The 12,943-nt window shown below is 46.3% G+C and overlaps 1 protein-coding gene across 5 annotated transcripts in view; it reads right to left on the bottom strand.

Moving 5' to 3' along the window:
- Positions 1–12,943, bottom strand: part of msi1b (musashi RNA binding protein 1b) — a 141,393-nt gene that overhangs the window by 77,767 nt on the left and 50,683 nt on the right. The gene's annotated exons all lie outside the window — the stretch shown is intronic.

Here is a 12,943-nt window from a genome sequence, read left to right as displayed (position 1 = left end):
AGCCTACCAACAATCACCATTAATCCACACACACGAAGAATGGGTGATGTATGCGAGGGTGGCCATGAAACTGTGCCCCAGCAAATGTTGTCAAATCCTTCCGGGGAGATGGAGAAAATTTTGGGGGAAATTTCCTCCTTGCAATTTTCGACCCCTCCTCTCCTGAAGGCACGGACAACCCGTCAGGTATGGGTCCAATGGACATGCCGTATAGGTAGAGTCTCATGGAGACCCCATCGGGTGTAGGGGCCCCATAATCATCCATGATCTGCGGTACTTCAGTCAAGTGACCCTTCTCCCCCCTCCCCGTCAAGTGAAGCAAGGTAGTGACTGGCTATTTGACTGTGGGGGTGGGCGGGCGAGCATCGCAGCTAAGCCCAATCCTAGATTGGCATCCACTTAGGTACTTCTAATTGGAGTCACTGGATAGCAATCAGGAGCGGAATCCCTGGTCAATTTCCTCAGGGCGCTGAGGCCCAAGTACAGGGTCCGAGTCAAAGGCCTTCCACGTTTCTACGGCACAGGCCCTCACTGTAAAAACCCAGGGAGCAGTCAGAAAAACCTACTGGGTAATATATATTTTTAAAAGTACGACTTCTTGCCCTCTGCTCGACACAGACTAGCGCTACAATCCAGAAGGGGTAGAGAGCTGGCTCGGACAGCCGTTTCTCGCACGCGCCTGGGAGAAGAGCACAGTGGAATAGTGTTTCGCCTTGTCCCACTTCCAAGGCATGGGAAGAAGCAGTAAGCCGAGCAGTCTCTCCCCACAGGTGGGTAGTGCTCTGGCACTGAAGGCAGCCCAGCTAATGGAGCACTGCTGGACGGCAGATGTCTGCCCACAGTTCTGTACTCGTATAAGACGGGATGAAAGAACACTCGGCTTCAAAAGATTGCTGAGCACAGCAATAAGAGGTGCCGTTACTTAACAGGCAGTTCTCAACCACAGAACATTGAAAGAAGCATGGCCTCCTGTTTAAGGCCTTTTTAACGGCCTAAATTAGGAAGTTCACTTCAAAAATAATTATATGTTGGTTGAATGTCACCATACCCACACATGTGCCACTCTGACAGAAGCCAACACCTTACCATGTCTGCAATCATTCCTGACTTTGCCAGTGCAGATACAATGCGACCTCAAGAGTTAAGAAAAGTTCACCTTTTCGGCCTAGTAGAGGCTTCGCCAGCCTGGCTGTTCAGTTCTGATGAAAGGTCACACATTCGAAAATGTCAAACTAGCTTTCCATTTCTGATGTGCCTGCGAGTGCAACCCTAGCATTTCCATCCTCTGTTTTACTTTCAGATGTTCAGCATTTACAGTTTTTAACAGTTGCCAACTCTGGTTGGGTGCATTCCTGGAGGTTTGATCATATGACCTCCTGCCTCAAACAGCCCCTCCCCTACAGCCCCATCCTCCGGACGCACCGCCTTCCCACGGCCAACTGGAAGCCAGACAGACTCTCGTCGCCCGACTGGATTAATCTCGACTGTTTGACTAACAGTATTTCCTCCCCCCAATATTTTTATAGCTAATAAATGAAAGTGCTCAAGAAAATAAGTGTTTTCTCCCATCTTGCTCACAGCAGCGTCCAGGAGATGAATCTTAAATTCCTGGAGGCTCTAGGACAATCCTGAAGGATTGGCAACCAAGCAAGTTTTATATTTTCACTGCAGTGTAATGGCTGCCACGGGGCCAATGTTAACCTAACCCGTCCATCAGGAAGCCAATGGAATCGGATGCAATGCTGGCTTTACACTCCACCCACTGAAGTCAAGGGAGTTCCACCCAATCCCAGGAGCTGCGCGCCCGGGGAGTTAGGTTAAAATTAACCACCCCCCCCCCCCCCCCCATCAGAAATAGGAGGAGTAGGCCATTCGGCCCTTCGAGCCTGCTCCACCATTCAATTAGATCATGGCTGATCTTCTGCCTCAACTCCATTCACCGGCCCTATCGCTATATCCCTTGATGTCCTTACTAGTCAGAAATCTATCGACTTCGGTTTTGAATATACCCAATGACTGAGCCTCCACAGCCCTCTGGGGTAGAGAATTCCAAAGATTCACCACCCTGTGTGTGAAGAAATTTCTTTTCATCAAGTCCTGAATAGCCTACCCTTTAGCCTGAGGCTGTGGCCCCTGGTTCTGGACTCTCCCAGCATCCATCCTATCAAACCCTGTAATAATTTTGCATGCTTCAATGAGATCCCCTCTCATTCTTCTGAATTCAAGAGAATACAGGCCTAGTTTACTCAATCTCTTCTCATACGACAGTCCCGCCATCCCAGGAATCAATCTCGTGAACCTTCGTTGCACTCCCTCTATGGCAAGTATATCCTTCCTTAGTTAAGGAGACCAAAATTGTACACAGTACTCCAGGTGTGGTCTCACCAAGGCCCTATATAATTGGAGTAAGACTTTTTTACTCCTGTACTCAAATCCTTTTGTAATGAAGGCCAGCATACCATTTGCCTTCCTAATGGCTTGCTGCACCTGCACATTCACTTTCAGTGACTCATGTACAAGGACACCCAGGTCCCTTTGAGCATCGGCATTCCCCAATCTTTCACCATTTAGGAAACTCTGCCTTTCTGTTTTTTCTACCAAAGTGGATAACTTCACATTTATCCACATTGTATTCCATCTGCCATGTTCTCGCCCACTCACTGAGCCTGCCGAGATCCCCTTGAAGCCTCTTCACATCCTCTTCATAACTGACACTGCCACCAAGCTTTGTATCATCAGCAAATTTGGAAATGTTACATTTAGTCCCCTCGTCCAAATCATTGATATAGATCCCCATCCCCCATCCATGTCTTTCAACTCGAGCTTTTATGATGATTCATTTTATCAGGTGCCTCTGCTGTACTTTATTTCAGTGCTTTAAAGAGTCAGTGTTCCAGGTGGAGACCCTTTACCAGAACCCACCTTTCCCTTTTACAGATGCTGACGGACCTGTCGTGTATTTCCGGTGTTTTCCGTTTTTTAATTCAGGATTTCAGCAATCTCAGTTTTTCTTTTCATCTCCACACTAGACATTTACTGTGTTTTACAGACAAAACCATTTTAGATTATTTTACTCTCTCCCCAGATGCTGCCTGACATGCTCTGTATTTCCAGCACTGTTTTTATTTCAGATTTCCAGCATCCACAGTATTTTGCTTTTAAATGATTTTTCACCTGTTCAGTACTTCTATACGTACCAGTGAGCCCAGGATGTCCATGGTTCTCAACTTCTGCCATTCTGATTGGTGGCTTTCTGCAGTTGTGTTTATTGGCGAGGATGAGGGCACATAACCCCTCCAAATTGTTTCGACATGGGTATCGCTCCGTTCATCCCTCTGCTCCAAATCCTGCAATTGGTATTAGCCGTGATTCATGCGTAGCACTCTCGCCTGCATCGGAACGTCCTGGGTTCAAGTCCCACTCCAGAGACTTGAGCACAAAATCTAGGCCGGCGCTCTCAGTGCAGTACTGAGGGACTGCTGCCCGGTCAGAGGAGCGGTCTTTCAGATGTGACATTAAACCAAGGTCCAGTCTACCCTCTCAGGGGGATATAAAAGATCCCATGGCACTATTCGAAGAAGAGCAGGGGTGTTCTGGCTAATAGATCAACCATCACTAAAACAGATTATCTGGTCATTATCACATTGCTGTTTGCGGGACCTTACTGTGCACAAATTGACTGCCGCGTTTCCTACATTACATAGGAACTGACTGAGCATCAGACCTGCAACCATTGTTAGCTACCTGTGAGGTTTGGTACCACATTTGTCAACTGAAGCACTGGAGAACCTTGTTACACAGAAAACAGCAGAAAATTCCTCAATACACTGGCAAGTGAAACATATTTTTGTGGAAACTGCTTCTTTCACAGAGCAGGGCGAGAGAGTAATTCTTTCCTGGGACCATATGGAGTCAACAATGTAACAATCCTCCCCGAAAACTACCCGTTCGGGCTCGTAAGCATCCATTCAACCCACCTTCAAATGTCACAGTAGACAGCATGCCACTTACACCAGCCCCTTCGAGGCAGGGACTCCAGTGCTTGCCTCTCTCTCACCAAACCCAACTACACGTTGTAGCTTAATATTTAAATTATACCTATTCTGAACATTTGTTTGACGAAATACCAGAGAGAGAATTAAAAAATATCCCCACTAGACTTGTAATTCGGCTTCCAAACTGCAGAACCGTTCTCCTGCTGCACCTTTCCGCGAATCAGATGAACCCAGTCAGCAGCGACAGACTGGCAACAGCTTCTCGCAGGCGTCAATCAATCTCACTTCACCCCAACGTGTAAACGGCTGTGAACAGGCTTGCTGTTCAAAGACTAATGTATGCATTAGAAAACACCCGGGTGTAGAGGCTGAATAAATCATGCCACCATTTAATCTAGGAGTGGGCCTTTGGCTAAATGATTGCATTTCCGACCGAGTTAGAAGGTGCAGGGTTCAAACCCCGCTCCAGACAATCCCAGCGAGTGGAGACCGGAGCTCCGACTCGGAATTGTGGGTGGACATCCAGCGGGATACCCACGGCCGGTGGGAGCCCATAAAACCCTGCCCTTGTACAGTACTAACTACCCAGTCAGGTATAAAAGATAGTTGCAGCCAAGGAAGGAGTGTTCACGTCGAGGCCGGTCAGACTGTTAATTAGGCTCCACCACGTCACACTATCCGCCAAGGGAAGAGTGCGAAGATATGAAAAACAATCAACACGTTGGGCTTGGAGAACATCAATAACTCACGAGGAGCAAAGCTGAAGTGGTTCAGGTATCCTGAGTAAGTGACAGCAAAAAAAGGATAAACTAGGTAGCTATTGACCAATAATCTGAGATAAAGTTAGTAAGCATTTAGAAATGCACGGGTTAGTCAGGAACAGCCAGTATGGATTTGTTAAAGGCGACCGGTGCTTGACAAATTTAAGAGTTTTTTTTTTTTATAAAGTGAATGATTGGATAGATAAAGGGAATGCAGCAAATGTTGTGTACATGGATTTTCAAAAGCATTCAATAAGTTCTCAAAGGAGGCTTTTACAAAATTTCAAGCGTATAGTACAAGAGGAAGCACAGCAGCATAGACAGAAAGTTAGCGGACAGCAGGGAACAAAGTTGAGGAAAATGGGTGTTCAAATTGGAGAAGGGTTGGAAGTGATGGGTCTAATTTTGTTCTTGGTACATATAGATAATACTTTAAATACTTGAAGGGGAAAAATTTGCAGGGCTTTGGGGAAAGAGCAGGGGAGTGGGACTAATTGGAGAGCTCTTTCAAAGAGCCGGCACAGGCACGATGGGCCGAATGGCCTCCTTCTGTGCTGTATCATTCTATGATCCAGAGTTTAATAAACAGCATGCAGCTGTTACACACGGCACAGTACAAACAACCTTATTAGTCAATAACGGTTGAATTAGACGACTACCAATGGGAATAGGTGTGGGAACCATATTTAAACTGACGTCATGCCATTTGTTTAGACACACTGTTAACGGGCAAAAAGCGATAATATTTACGTTCAGTCAAACACCCAGAATTAGCTGACCCTAGGGCTCCTTCTAAACTTAGAATTAAAAACAAGCAGCCCAGGCGGGGCCACGCTGGCCCCATCAGGGAGCTGCCAGTGTGACAGGCTCTCGGGGCAATTCTCTCGAACAAACAGAATGGCTGCCTTGGGGTGGGAGGGAGAAAGAGGTACCAAAACTGGTCGCAGCATTCCTCGACGGGGGGGTGGGAAAAAAAGAGAGAAAATCAGCCCCGACTCCTGCACCTGGTTGTTATCCACCAATCCTTGCTGGACATCTGGGGCAAAGAATCAAGCTCAGCTGTGATGCCCTCCATTGTTGAATACCTGCTGTGGCGCTCATTGTTGAAATACCCACCAACAGCTCGAAATCTCCAGTACAATTCAAGGACATGCCAAAGGGTCGGGCTCAGTCCCACAGCAGCAATTTATGCCGGCTGCTTTTTTTATGTTGCATTAATTGGTCAGCTGACCCATGTTTTCCCCCGCCCCCCCCCATGCGACAGATACACTGCACCAGACACCTCAATCTTCTCCCTGTATGCAACAGTGAAAGGAAAATGGCTGCTCTTGCTCTATCCCATCGCCCGAGCGAGTTACACAAAAAGCTCTCGAAAATAAAAAGAATTTCTCTCCGCTCAACAACCATACTGCTCACGTCACATCTCTCCGTGTCTCAGATAGATGTGCACACTGCCTCTGTTCGCTGTAGGAGGAATTTATTTTTGTTTTGGCCCTCCATTTAGTGACCATGTTCCTCACTCAAGGAATGTCACGGTGACAGAAGATGGCTTCACTGATTGCCTGAGAGGAGAAACAGCCACGTCACCCAAAACAGAGAGGGGTCCATCTCTAAAAGCAATGCGACTACAGAACAGCCAGGTTTCTGGGGTTAATGAAAAGGCTTGTATTTATATAGCACATTTCACAACCTCATGATATCCCAAAGCGCTTTACAGCCAATGAAGTACTTTTGAAGTGTAGTCACTGCTGTAATGTAGGGAATGTTACACGAAGTATTGAACAATACTCAGTGAGTGACACCAGCTCCACCCCTCTCCCCATATGTTGCAAATAGCCTTATATAGCTTTGGCTCCCAAAGGTGGGTAAATGCACCACATGGTACAAGACTGAGCTATACAGACCAGCAAAGTCCCAGTTCTATCCTGGTCTGTGCCAAGTTACCCAATTTCAGCTGGGGTGGGGCACTATAGGTGTCCGTGTCCCTGGACAACGGGGAGGGGGGAGAAGAGAGAATCAGGCACTCAGTAACTCCTGCTGGACATCAGGCGAGGAAACAATCTGGCTCAGCAACGCCTCCCTCAGTTAAACAGCCTGACAGCATTCAAGCCTAGAGTCACATGAAGAATGGCCGCTCCTATACCCTGGGCAATATTTAATCCCTCAAACATCACTAAAAACAGATTATCTGGTCATTATCACATTGCTGTTTGAGACCCCTTGTTGTGTGCAAATTGGCTGCTGCATTTCCTACATTACAACAGTGACTACACTGCAAAAGTACTTCATTGGCTGTAAAGCACTGAGACGTCCCGAGGTCGTGAAAGACGTTACAGTATAACAATCCACGTTCCTTCCTTTCCTACTAGGCCAGAATGTATTATTAACATCTTCAGGAGATGGGGAGGAGACGGAACACTTTTTTTTTTAAAAACATTCATTCAGTGAGTGAGCATTCAGCCAGCTTACACCAGAGTGGTTTATTCAGGATTGCAACATAAAAGTAGTTAATCAATAAGACCAGTGATGTCTTATGCCACCACAGTTGGCAACTTTGCTGCCAAAGAACATTTTGAAAGTAATCCTAAACTCCATTGTACTCAGGCAGCGAGACTTGACCAATCCCTGACCTACTTTCATGATCGGCAGATTTTGCCAGTAGACAATTTACAAAAGGGAAAAACAAGTTTGTTTGTGTATTTCTTTTTTCTTTTTTTTTTAAAAAAGTAAAATTTGAAAAGCTTACTCAAATCAAATCCTCCAATTAACGATGTTGTCCAGGTACTGCACTTTCTCCGTTAATTCACTTTACAACATTGCATTCTTACCGTCAGAGAGAAGGAGGACTTTGCTGCTTCTTCCTGCACTGTATTCTTGTCACAGTGATGCCATGGCAATAGGCTTGCACCATGTACTGCACCTATCCCCCACCACAGACTCACACCGGAGCCAACCAGTGCAATGTCATCTTACTCAAAGACTGCACTGCAGGGAGAAGTGCCCCTCCCATCCAAATTGACTGCTAAATGACAGATTAGAAAATGACCTCAGTAACCATAGCCCATATCGTAACCACTATAGTGTCATACTGGGGCCCAGGCCTGGTCCATACCACTAACCCTGTTCCTGGGTCCCAGTCCAGCTAACCCTAGGGTATCAGTGCGACAGATGTTGGGAATGTGATTCCATAACTGTCCCGTCTTCAAAATTTGTTAGGGATTTTACACGAATGACATTTAAAAAAAAAAAATCAATGTGTATGATAAAGACGTTACCATTTAGCGCGGACGGTTCTTGGAAATCACAATGAAATCCAGCCTTTATTGTATTGATCAGCCATGTCAATGAAATACTCCAGCTGGTACACATCTAAAGTTACAGAACTAATGACAGACAGATGAGACATTGTGGTACAAAGTCCCTCAAGACCTCTCTTAAAATGCATCCATGCTACCTACTTAAAAGCACAATTGTGCTCTAAAGGCCGAAGTATTTCATGCTTTGTGCTTCCCACTCCAAGTGCTCCTTTTGCTTTTGCAAGATTCCTCATCTCGGAAATTAGAGTCTAAGTTGATGAAACCTTGCTTTAAATGGATGTATTTGTACAAAACCTGCAAGAGTCTGCATATTAGCCACGAGCTCACAGATCCCAACAGGTAGCAATAGCACTACTGGGTTATGGCTCCACCTTAAACAGATCCAATACCAAACACTCCTTTAATGGAGTCATTCCTTTAACAGAGATCACTCAGGTGGGAAATTCATTCTACAAGATTTGAAGAAAGGGCAACATTGGCACAGGGGTAAATAACTCCCTCAATAACCAAGCACTGAAAAATGATCCACTGTTCAAAGGGTCCACAACAGACCCAAGAGTCACTCAATGGATGAAATCATGTGCTGAGAGGGCAGCGCTCCCCCCACCCCACCAGAAAATCTTCGCTAACCAGCATCAGTGTGCAGCATTCATGTTCCTATCTGCCAATCAGGAATTCTCATTTTTGTCTTTAAAGCCCGCCTGAGTTGCTGATTGCCAGGGTCATCATTGACCTTCTCCCCCCATGTCCCGTCAGGTTGGACAGATGGGAATTATTTGCCATTCCTTCAATGGCTCTGTGAACAAGGGTTTGAGCTGCGGTCTGTGCGGAGGTAGCTGATCTCAGTAGTGGAGGCACTGCAACTGGAAAATGAACAGAGCAAGAGAGTGCGAGGGTGAAACTGGTCTTCAGCGTTGGTGCAAAATGAGCGACAGCGAACGGCAGCCTCTTTTCCATGGAAAAGGATGTCGATGTGGTACAAACTGGACTGCCGACTGTTAACACCTGTTTTGTGCGAACGCTGAAATTCAATCCCCCCCCACCCCGAGGTTCCTCACTTCAGGAGAAATGGAAGACGCACATCACAAATCTGCTTGGAGCAAACCCACCTTCTACAACCAGCTCACAGCCCCTCACCCTCCAACTGAAGTCCTGATTATGCAATCTGTTACCCCAAATAGGTCTCTTCACAAGCAACCACCCCTGTTCTATCCCTAGCAGGTGCTCTCTTTGCCCTTTCTAAAGAGATACTGTAGTAATCAATTCTTGGGCCTAATTGGTTTGGGAACCGAGCCCCAAATTACAATGTTTTAACATGAGACAAGCTCAAGTAGCAGAATTAGTCCATATAAAATATACATCAGTGCGGAGCATCAGACCCAGCCTCAACTCAGCCCCTGGCTCCAGCACCCGTCTGATTAACATCACTCCAGCTTCAACGTCTGTTTTATTTTTGAAGATTTTTAAGTGTTCTATATCTCAGCCGTAACACGAAAGAGCGAGCCATCACAGGCCACTCTCCAAAAATAAACACACACACACCCACCCATGTTCTTTACGGAGGACCCAATAGCTGAACTATTCAGTGGACTTTGATGAATACAATGTGATAGGGGGGAGGAATTTATATTGACTAACAGAAATGCTCATTAAGAATTCAATTAAGTGAAATCCAGCGTACTAAAATTTCAATCTCCTCCTCTTAAACTGAAAGCAGCATGTGCTCACTCTCATCCCCCTCCCCCATCCCAAGCTCTCCTGCTTTTCAGACACCTTATTCAAACAGTGCCGATTGTGCAGCAACCTGAAACGCACACAATGTCCCTGTGTTGTTTTTTTTCCCCCCTGTCCAGTCTCCTCTCTGTGATCCAGTCTCCTGGTTGGTTTGGGCAGGGGGGGGGGGGAGGGAGGGATGTTACTCAACAGCAGCACTCTGCAGAGGAAAACTTTGTCCCGCTCAGCCTCCCCTCCCCCACCCGTGAGACCCGAGCACAGGGGGTTGTGAATAAGACAGTCACAAGAGGCTCTTGTCTGTGTGTGGGGAGGGGGTGGGGGCGGAGTGAGCAAGTGACGTGCAAGCGATGCCACAAACACCAGATTGCCCGACTCGGTCGCAACATCAGCTCCACTTGAACCCCAGCGAGGACGGCAACCTCCTCAAACACATTCTTTCAACACAAATGTCAGTTTAAAAGTATAAATCTGGGCCTTTTCCCTCAGGCTGTGCAGTATTTTCGTTAAAAGGAAAATGGCAACAAATGAAATTTGTTGGGCAGGGGAAAGAATATGAAAAAAAAATTGAAGAGGCCCACATCGTCGAGTACATAGAATTTACAGCACAGGAAGAGGCCATTATACCCAGCTGGCTGTGCTTTCTGCCTCAGCCACTCTCCCTGTGGTAGCAAGTTCCACATTCCCACCACTTTCTGGTTAAGGAAGTTTCTCCTGAATTCCTTATTGAGCACATTTCAAACAGCAGTCAAGAGTTTAATCATGTAACGCAGCGAATTCCTGTCCTCATCACTTCAAGTCCAACAGCACGGATGGCGGTGCGCAGGAGCCCTAAGCAACAACGACAATTCCGCAACAGGACCCAAAGTTCTCCATACACAGAAAGAAGCATTCAAACTGACCCAAATCCCATGGGGCGGGGGTGAAGAGGGAGGAAAGTGAAAATGCTCTAGAAAAAAAAAACAAGCCAGTCGTGTTGCTTTTTTACAAACATGGTTTCCCTTTCCGTCACTTTGTTTTTTTTGGGGGGTTTTTTTTTTTTTTTTTTTATAAAGTGTTGTTGCAGTCAAATGTGTGGAGACTTGGGCCTTCATCCCACACAAAGCAGGAGCTCACCTCATTAATACTCAAAGGAACGATACAGAAAGATTCTAAACACCTGGAAGGAAAAGCTTTGCGTTTGAAAACGGGAAAAAAAAGGGACAACCCAAAATATTAAAATCATAAAGGTTGTTTAAATTTAAATGGGGATTTAATCAAGAAATGCGCTCTTTTCAAAGAGGAAAAAAGTGCAGACCTAGTTTAGTGAAATACAAAAATGTTTTGCTGTTGCAACTGTGGAGAAAACAAAAACAAAATGCAGATGTGGAAAGTTGTGTATTCCACCGGGTAAGAGAAGCAGCAGGGAATAAATTAACCAGAGACTGCTGACAGTGAGACAGGCACTGGGGGAGAGATGGGGATACAGCCCCTCTAGTGTAGATGAATGACAGAACTTACATTGACATAGGGACTTATTACGTTCTCCGAACATCCCAAAGCGCTTCAAAACCAATTACTTTTCAAGTATACTCATTGTTATACTCCCTCGCCCCCTCCCCCACCTCTAACCACTCTAAATCCCGACAACCCCCACCAAACTCTTAATTGGTGGCTACATCTCTTCACATGGAACTAAACACTTTACTCTCCCATTGTTTTTGTTCAACAGCTGGCAAGCACTCAATTCGAAACATTTGAAAGTTTTTTTCCCCCTGACCTCTTGTTCATGGATTCCCCCCTGCATCCCTCTCCCCCTCCCCACCGTTTGCAAACTTACTCCGGGGGTGGGGGGTGATTTTACTTCCACATTTTTTGCTTCCTTACAGGAGTGTCACTTCCAGGAGCCACACTCTCTCTCTCTCTCTCCCCCCCTTTTAAACATTATTAGCCCAGTTAGGCATGAAGAGACTGAAGCCAATGTCTTGAGCCCCTGCCACAAACTCCATCCCCCCTCTCTAGCCACTATCTTAGGTTAAACCAGGCGGTTCACAACCTCTGAAACCTCCGACCCCAAATGCTTTCCATTACAAAGATCGGCTGCACCCACCCTGCCTCAGCCCATCTGCCACTAAATCTCACATCCATGCCTTTGCCAGACTCATCCATTTGGCCTCCCATCCTCCACCCGCTATACACTTCAGCTCATCCAAAACTCTGCTGCCCATCACTGCTGTCCTTGATGAACTGGTTCCCTCAATGCCTCTAATGTAACACTCTCTTCCTGCAACCTCTTCCAGCCCGACAACCCCACCAGAACTCCCAGTTTCTCACTCTGGTCTCAGACATCAACCCCACCCTTCACCCACCATTGGCTGGCGTGCCTTCAACCGACTAGGCCCCATGCTCAAGAATTCTCTCCCTAAACCTCTCCACTTCCCTCTCCTCCTTTAAGATCCTCCTTAACGTCTACTGCTTTGACCAAGCTTTTGGTCACTCCTCCGAATATCTCCTTCGTTGGCTTCGCGTCCATTTTTGTCCGATTACACCTCGATTTTTTAGGCCCACAATTCCGTGGGTCTACGATGCCATTGTTTCCACACATGTCAAATTACGTACAACGTGTAGCTGATGGCAGGAGGACCACATGTACCAAAAGCTGCATCCCCTCCAGTGACACTGGAAGTATGACTGCTCTACTGCAAGAGGTTGCCAGATATTCAGTAGCAATTCACACCAGTGTCACTTTTGCCAGGAAGTGAAGGTAAAACCCTTAGAATTATTCTATATCATGAAATATGCAACAGATTTGAGGAACAAATGAGTGTCTGGGACTGAATCAGGGCACAAAGCAGAGGGACTAACTGTGCCCGACAACCAGATTTAAATCAGCGATCATCGTTTGCAGGAATTAGCCATTCCTTTTCAGTTTAAAAAAACTTGCTGCGGTCAGATAGATCTCAGAACAGCAGCAGCTGTGAATTATATTCTAATGAAACTCCACCCTGCTTTCTAAATCAGAACCAATAACTCAGGTCAAAGTCTGAGAATTGGTGGGTTTTCTCTGTGCCCAAACCCCCTGGTTTCCATTCATGCCTTTCGCAGATGGGATGAGCACTGTATGAGGGGGAGGGTGCGAGGGACTGGACAGAGCAGAACA

The sequence above is a fragment of the Somniosus microcephalus genome, chromosome 19 (assembly GCF_052327205.1).
Source record: "Somniosus microcephalus isolate GS21.2 chromosome 19, FLI_Smic_1.0, whole genome shotgun sequence".
NCBI lineage: Eukaryota > Metazoa > Chordata > Chondrichthyes > Squaliformes > Somniosidae > Somniosus > Somniosus microcephalus.
Note: the sequence above shows the minus strand (reverse complement) of the source record. Positions and strands in the feature narration are given on the sequence as shown.